The sequence below is a fragment of the Nycticebus coucang genome, chromosome 6, assembly GCF_027406575.1.
Source record: "Nycticebus coucang isolate mNycCou1 chromosome 6, mNycCou1.pri, whole genome shotgun sequence".
In the NCBI taxonomy this organism is placed as follows: domain Eukaryota; kingdom Metazoa; phylum Chordata; class Mammalia; order Primates; family Lorisidae; genus Nycticebus; species Nycticebus coucang.
The window spans coordinates 23,206,803-23,214,593 of NC_069785.1; positions in this window are offsets into that span (position 1 = coordinate 23,206,803).

Below are 7,791 nucleotides of genomic sequence, written 5' to 3' on the forward strand. Positions count from 1 at the left end.
TTCAACATATGAAGCATTCAATTAACCGTACTGCACATACTATGTAGTTGTCGAAACCCACACAATAATATAATTAATGCCTATAATAACCTTGGAGACAACCACATCAATGTTGTAAAGAGCTATGAAAAATGTATCCCTAAAATATCTTCATAGTGGCTCGGCGTCTGTAGCTCAAGCTGATAGGGTACCAGGCACATACACCGGGTGTTGGTGGGTTTGAATACAGTCTGGGCCAGCCAAACAACTGACAACTACAAACAAAAAATAGCCGGGCATTGTGGTGGGTACCTGTAGTCCCAGTTGCTTGGGAGGTTGAAGCAAGAGAATAGCTTAAGCCCAAGCATTTGAGGTTTCTGTGAGCTGTGACGCCACGGGACTCTACCTAGGGTGACAGCTTAAGACTCTGTCTCAAAAAAAAAAAAAAATTCATAGAATCTTCATTGTACCTGAAGTCTGTGTAATTCTTTTTTCTCCAGCTTTATTGAGGTATACTTGACAAAAATTGTATATATTCAAGTTCACAACTGCCATGAGGTTGTCAGAGCAGTTCTTATTAGTATCATTTCTGGATAAGGAAATGAGGGATCAGAGAGGTTATATAATTGGTTTAGGGCAAATTGTTGAAAGAAAAATGGAGATGAAAGTCTATTATCTATATAGCACTCCTGTATGCTCTTGACAACATAATCTTCCATTAGGACCAGCTACTGTAGGCAAAGTACCTGGGGGAGAGAGCACTACCTCTGCAGAAAGAAACCTAAATTCCTACTCCACTACTTAAATTCAGCATCCATTTCCATGTCTAAGCTTCTCATATAAATTTAGTTTTACTTAGCTTTAGTTAAAAGTAATTTATTTCAGAGGCCCACAAACATATTTAATAGCCTTCCTTTCATCTGCATTGAAATTGCATTTTAATTTGTGAGGTATTCAGATTTTCATTAAAATATTATTTGTATCCCAATAATAGTTCTTAATCCCTCTACCATTCTTAATTGTCATTTCTTGAAATTCTGCCTCACATTTTTCTTTGTTCATAAAGACTTCTGATCATTTCATCAACTATTGATATTCACCTTCCTTAACAGTTAACATTTTATTTAAAAGAGCACAAATTGGCTTGGCGCCTGTAGCTCAAGCGGCTAAGGCACCAGCCATATACACCAGAACTGGCAGGTTCGAATCTAGCCCAGGCCTGCCAAACAACAATAACAATTACAACCAAAAAATAGCCGGGTGCTGTGGCAGGTGCCTGTAGTCCCAGCTACTTGGGAGGCTGAGGCAAGAGAATCGCTTAAGCCCAGGAGTTGGAGGTTGCTGTGAGCTATGATGCCACAGCACTCTACCCAAGGCAACAGCTTGAGGCTCTGTCTCAAAAAAAATAAAAGAGCACAAATTTAAGGTGCAATTTGATTGCTTTCATTTTAAACATTTAAGTTAGCAAAGTTTGTCTTTGTCAGTTCTCTCTTACACAACCTACTTTTAGTCACAATTCAATATTGCCATAACACAGATTTAAAATGCCCATATTACTTTTAAATTCCATCCATATCACTTTATCCATAAATCAATATTGGTTTTTTTTTCATAAATCAATATTGTTAAAATGTCCATACCACTCAAAGCAATCTACAGGTTCAATAAAATATCAAAATGCCAATGATATTCTTAACAAAAAATTGTAAAAGTACTATTAAAATTTATATAGAACCATAAAGGATCATGAATAGCCAAAGCAATCCTAAGCAAAAAGAAAAAAGCTGGCTGGAAACAATGGCTCATACCACTAATCCTAGCCCTTTGAGAGGCCAAGGTGGGAGGATGGCTTGAGGCCAGGAGTTCAAGACCAGCTTATCCAATACAAGAAAACCCCATTTCTTCAAAAAATAGAAAAATTAGTTGAGTGCTTTAGCACATGCTATGGTCCCACCTACTCAGGAGGCTGAGGCAGAAGGATCACTTGAGCCCAGGATTTTGGCATAGCAGTGAGCTATGGTAATACTCTAACCCATACAACAGTGTGAAACCCTGTCTCAATAAAAAATAAAAAAAAAAGAACAAAGCTGGAGGTATCACATTACCTATCTTCAAATTATACAAACATCTATAGTAATGAAAACAACATGGTACTGGGCATAAAAGGCACATAGGCCAATGAAACAGAATAAAGAACTCAGATATAAATCCAAGTATTTACATCAGTCCATTTTTGACAAAGACACCAAGAACACACATTGGGGAAAGGACAGTTTCTTCAATAAATTGTGCTAAGTAAACTGGATATCCATATACAGAAGAATGAAACTAGATCACTCTCTCACCATATACAAAAATCAAATCAAAACGGATTAAAAACTTAAATGTAAGACCTGAAACTATGAAACTATTGGAAGAAAACATTGGTAAATGCTCCAGGACATTGGTCTGTGCAAAGATTTCTTGAGTAAGACCTCAAAAGTATAGGCAACCAAATCAAAAATAGATAAATGGGATCATATCACGCTAAAAAGCTTCTGCACAACACAAGAAACAATCAACAATGTGAACAGAACCCAGAGAGTAGCAGGAAAAAAAACGTGAACTACCCATCTGACAATAATGAACAGAATATATAAAGAACTCAAACAACTCAATAGGCAAAGACTTGAAAAGGCATTTCTCAAAAGAAGACATACAAATAGCAAAAAAAAAAAAAAAAAAAAAGTTTCCTCAACATCACACTAATAATCATAGAAATGCAAATCAAAACTATAATGAGATATTGTCTCATCCCAAGTAAACGGATTTTTATCAAAAAGGTAGTAACAGATGCTGGCAAGGTTATAGAGGAAAGGGAAGACTCCGATGCAGCTGGTAGGAATGTGAATTAACACAGCCATTACAGAGAACCATAAGGAAATTCCTCAAAAAACTAAAAGAACTACCATACGATCCAGCTATCCCACTGCTGTGTATATATCCAAAAGATAGGAAGTCCGTATATCAAAAAGATATATACTCTCCCATGTTTATACATGTGAAATTTACTAGGCATAGAATACAAATGTCTTAACACAATAACTAAGAAAATGCCATGAAGGCTATGTTAACCAGTTTGATGAAAACATTTCGAATTGTATATAAAACCAGCACATTGTACCCCATTATTGCATTAATGTACACAGCTATGATTTAATAAAAAATAACCAAGATATGGTATCAACCTAAGTGTCCATAAATGGATAAATGAATAAAGAAAATATAATATGTATATTCCACAAAAAAAAAAGAATGAAATCCTATAATCTGCAACATGGATAGAACTGGAAGACATTATGTGAAGTAAAATAATCAGCCACAGAAAGACAAATGTCACATGTTCTCACTTGTATGTGAGAGCTAAAAAAATTGATCTCATGAAGAGAGAGAGTAGAATGATGGTTACTAGAGGCTGGGAATGGGAGTGGGTGGGGGGATAATGGATAATGAATACAATAATACAGTTAGATGAAAAATAAGATAAAGTGTTCGGTAACAAAACAGGGCAACTATAGTTAACATTAATTTATTGTATATTTTAAAATAACCAGCAGAGTATAATTGGAATGTTCTTAACACAAAGAAATGATAAAGCTTGGGGTGATGGATATCCCGGTTACCGTGATTTGATCATTATACATTGTATGCTTCTACCAATATTTCACATGTCCCCCATAAATAAGTACAACTATTATGTATCCATAGAAATTTTAAAAAAATTTTTAATTTAAAGAAAATGAATAGTCAAGCCGCAGCCTGGGAGAAAATATTCATAAAACATGTATCTGAAAAGGACTGGTATCCAAAACTGTACTATTCAATATGGTAGTATTAGACAATGTAGCCATTTTAATGTAAATTTATTAAAACTAAATACAATTAAAAATTCAGGTCTTTATTTGCAATAGTCACTTTTTCTCAAGATGGGTTTCCGCTCTGTCAGCCAGAATAGAACCTCAAACTCCTAGGCTCAAGGGACCCTCCTGCCTCAGCCTCCTGAGTAACTAGAACTACAAGTGCACTCTACCATGCCCAGTTAGTTTTTTAATTTTTTTGTAGAGTCAGAAACTTACTATGTTACCCAGGCTGCTCTCCAACTCCTGACTTCAAGCAATCCCTTCCACCTTGGCCTCCCAAAGCCTGAAGTTGCAGGCTGAGTCATCATGCCCAGTCTCTGCACTAGTCACATTTCTTTTTTTTTTTTCTTCAGACAGAGTCTCACTATGTCACCCTCAGTGGAGTCCTGTTGCATCACAGCTCACAGCAACCTCAAACTCTTGGCCTTAAGCAATCCTTTTGTCTCAGCCTCCCAAGTAGCGGGGACTACAGGCGCCCACCACAATTCCTGGCTACTTTTTGTTGCGGTTCTCTTTGTTGTTTAGCTGGACCAGGCTGGGTTCAAACCTGGTAGTCTCACTGTATGTGGCCGGCACCCTACCCACTGAGCTATGGGTGCTACCACTAATCACATTTCATAATAAACATACTAGAAATTTTATAGAGTTGTCTTGGATGAACAGCATTGATCTAGAATATAAACCCCAACTTATAATTTAAAAATCCAATTGAAAAATAGACAAAGGTTTGAAAAGATGCTTCATATAAGTGAAGGTACATGAATAGCCAGTAAGTACGTGAAAAAGTATTCAACATCATGAGTCATCAGGGAAATGCAAATTAAAATTACAGTGATATATCACTACATACTCACCAGAATGACTAAAATTTAATGAACTGACAAAAGCAAATGTTGACAAGGTTGTGGGGCAACTGAAACTTTCATACATTGTTGGAGGAAATTTAAAATGGTATAAGCACATTGGTAATGGTCTGGCATTCTAAGATTTAAATATGGACCACCCATGACCTAGCAATTCTACTCCTAGGCATTTACTCAAGAGAAATGAAAATGCATGACAAGAAGTAAAATGTAAAAGTTTATAACAGCTCTATTTGTAATAGCCCCAAATAGGAAACAGCCCAAATGCCAAAAAATAGAAGAATAGGTTTTAAAATTGCATCATATTCATAAATAAGAGCCAATTAGGAGGATCAAACATGCAATAGCATCAATGAATCTCAAAAACATGCTAGTGAAAGAACTTTAACATACTGTATGATTCCATTTATGTGAAATTCTGGAATAGACAAAACTAATCTCTGGCAGAGAAAAATTTAGATCAGCAATTGCCTCTGGAGGAGGGATTATTTGGAAAGGAAGGTATTAAAAAACTCTCTGGATAGCAGTATTCTACATTGTAATAGTGGCATTGGTTATTTGTCAAAAGTTGGTGAACTTAAGATTTGTCCATTTCATTATACGTAAATTTTATATTTTAAAAACTATAAAGAAATACTGAACTCTGGTTATTTCAACACATGCTGGAGTGTTTAGGGGGAAGTATACTGATGTCTGCAATTTTAAAATGCATCCAAAGGCTCAGCACCTGGAGCTCAGTGGTTAGGGTACTAGCCACATGCACCGGGGATGATGGGTAGGAACCTTGCCAGGGCCTGCAAAACAACAAAGACAACAATAACAAAAAAATAGCCAGGTGTTGTGGCAGGCACCTGTAGTCCCAGCTACTTGAGAGGTTGAGGCAAGAGAATCACTTAAGCCCAAGAGTTTGTGGTTGCTGTGAGCTTTGACACAACGGCACTCTGCCAAGGGCTACATAGTGAGACTCTGTCTCAAAAAAAAAAAAAGTATCAAAAATTAGATGGATTAATAGATGCCTGGGGGATAAATAGATGAATAGACATATAATAGAGAAAGGAGAGCAAAATGTTAATGATGAAATCTAGGTGGTATGAATAGATTTTGCTGTAAAATTATTTCACTCTAAAATTCTTTCAATTCTGCTATATGTTTGAATTTTTCATAATAAAATGTTGGTGAGAAAAAAGGGCTTCCAGAGATGAAATTTCCAAGGCTAAATCTCCAAAATACAAGTTGGAACAAAAATTACCAAGTCAAAATCATGTCTTCTCTCAGCTTTTTCCACAGCCTCATCCTATAGCTCCCTGAGCTGCATTTCTCTGTTTCATATTAGACGATTCCATCCCTTCAGGGATTATGAATGTTATCAAAAAGAAAGTTCTCAGAGTCCTGGCGGCTTTGATTTTTACTTAAAGCTGTTTTTATCTCCTGTGCAAGAGAAAAGGAAGACTCTGATTTACAGTTATTATATCTTAGTAATCCCACCCGAATCAAAATGAGAATGAACACAGACTGGTAATATTATTTCCAAAAATAAAGTTTAAACAAGAAATCAGGAAGAAAAGAAAATGATTACAAAGAATGTAGACAATACTTTTATTCTCCAATAAAAGGAATCAGTACTCCTCGGAGAAATGGCTAACTCTAGGGCTGAGCAGGAAATACAACATGAGCCTTAGAGCATCTTCTAGTTCAAGAAAGGAAAATGCTAAAAAGAAATACAACAAAAAGAACTCAGAACACAATTTCAGGAGGATGTCAAAGGAACACAGGACTCAATTGAAAGAGTTCCTATTGACCAAAGCTAGAACAATGTCAGAAATAAAATAAAGTAGTATTAGATTATAACCCAAAGTATAAAATATGCACGAGTCCGTGCTGATATAAATAAATGATGAATAAATAGGGAAAAGAGATATGTCTCCCTTGTCAAAAAACTCCAAATAATTTGAAGAGATACTTCCCCCTCAAAGAGATTGAGCTTAACTTCCCACAACTTGCACTATGTGTAAGCGCACATAGTGACTTCTTTCCAAAAAGTGGAATATGAAAAAGGTTAGAAAAGAGAGTAGAGAAACCTGACAAATATTTCCACAGCCAATTGATCAAGGTCAACATCAACAGTGTTATCATAATCATATTGATAGTACCCTGTTTCCCCGAAAATAATACATCCTCTGAAAATAAGACCTACTTACAGGAAAGATAAGACCTAGCGCATCTTTGGGAGCACACCTTAAAATAAGACACTGTCTTATTTTCAGGGAAACAGGGTATGTACCTGTTATATAATAAAGAATTTGACTAGCCTTCAACACTCCTTCCTGGGAGAGAGACTCTTAAATCCTTGGAATTTCTCAAGTAACGTGAATTCCAAGTGTCTTTGTTATCCATGGACCCCCTCAGACCATACCTGAGTTGTACTAACAATGTAGCTCTGGATGGAGGCTGACCAGGCTACAAAGAGCAATCATGTAATTAGAAGGTTGGAAGTTTTGAGTCAAGTAATATCAGCCCAGCCTAACTTCCCCCATGGAGGGATGGGTGCTGGAGACAGAGTTCAGTCATGTGGCCAATAATTCAATCATGCCTATGTAATGAGACCCCATTATAAACTCTGGAGACCAAAACTCAGGATAGCTTTCTAGCTGGTGACCACAGAAGTGTGTGTGTTCAGAAGTGTGACAGACATGTGACACATTCTGACTCCCTGGGGAAAAGACATGGAAGTCTGTGTTTGAGACTCTCCCTGGGCTCTCCCTATATGTCTCTTCACATGGCTGGTCCTGGTTTGTATCCTAAAGTTATAATCGTAAGTATAGCTCTGTCTTGAGTTCTATAAGTCATTCCACAAGCTAAGGAGCTTGAATTTGTAACTAGGCGATCAAAAGTGTGGGTAACCTAGGAATTCCCAAACTTATGGCTGGTATCTGAAGTGGGAGCCTTGTTTTGAGGACTATGCCTTTAACCTGGAGTCTGTGCTAACTCCAAGTGGTTAACATCAGTACTGCATTGCAGTATTTCAGCATCCTCGATACGATATGAGTAAA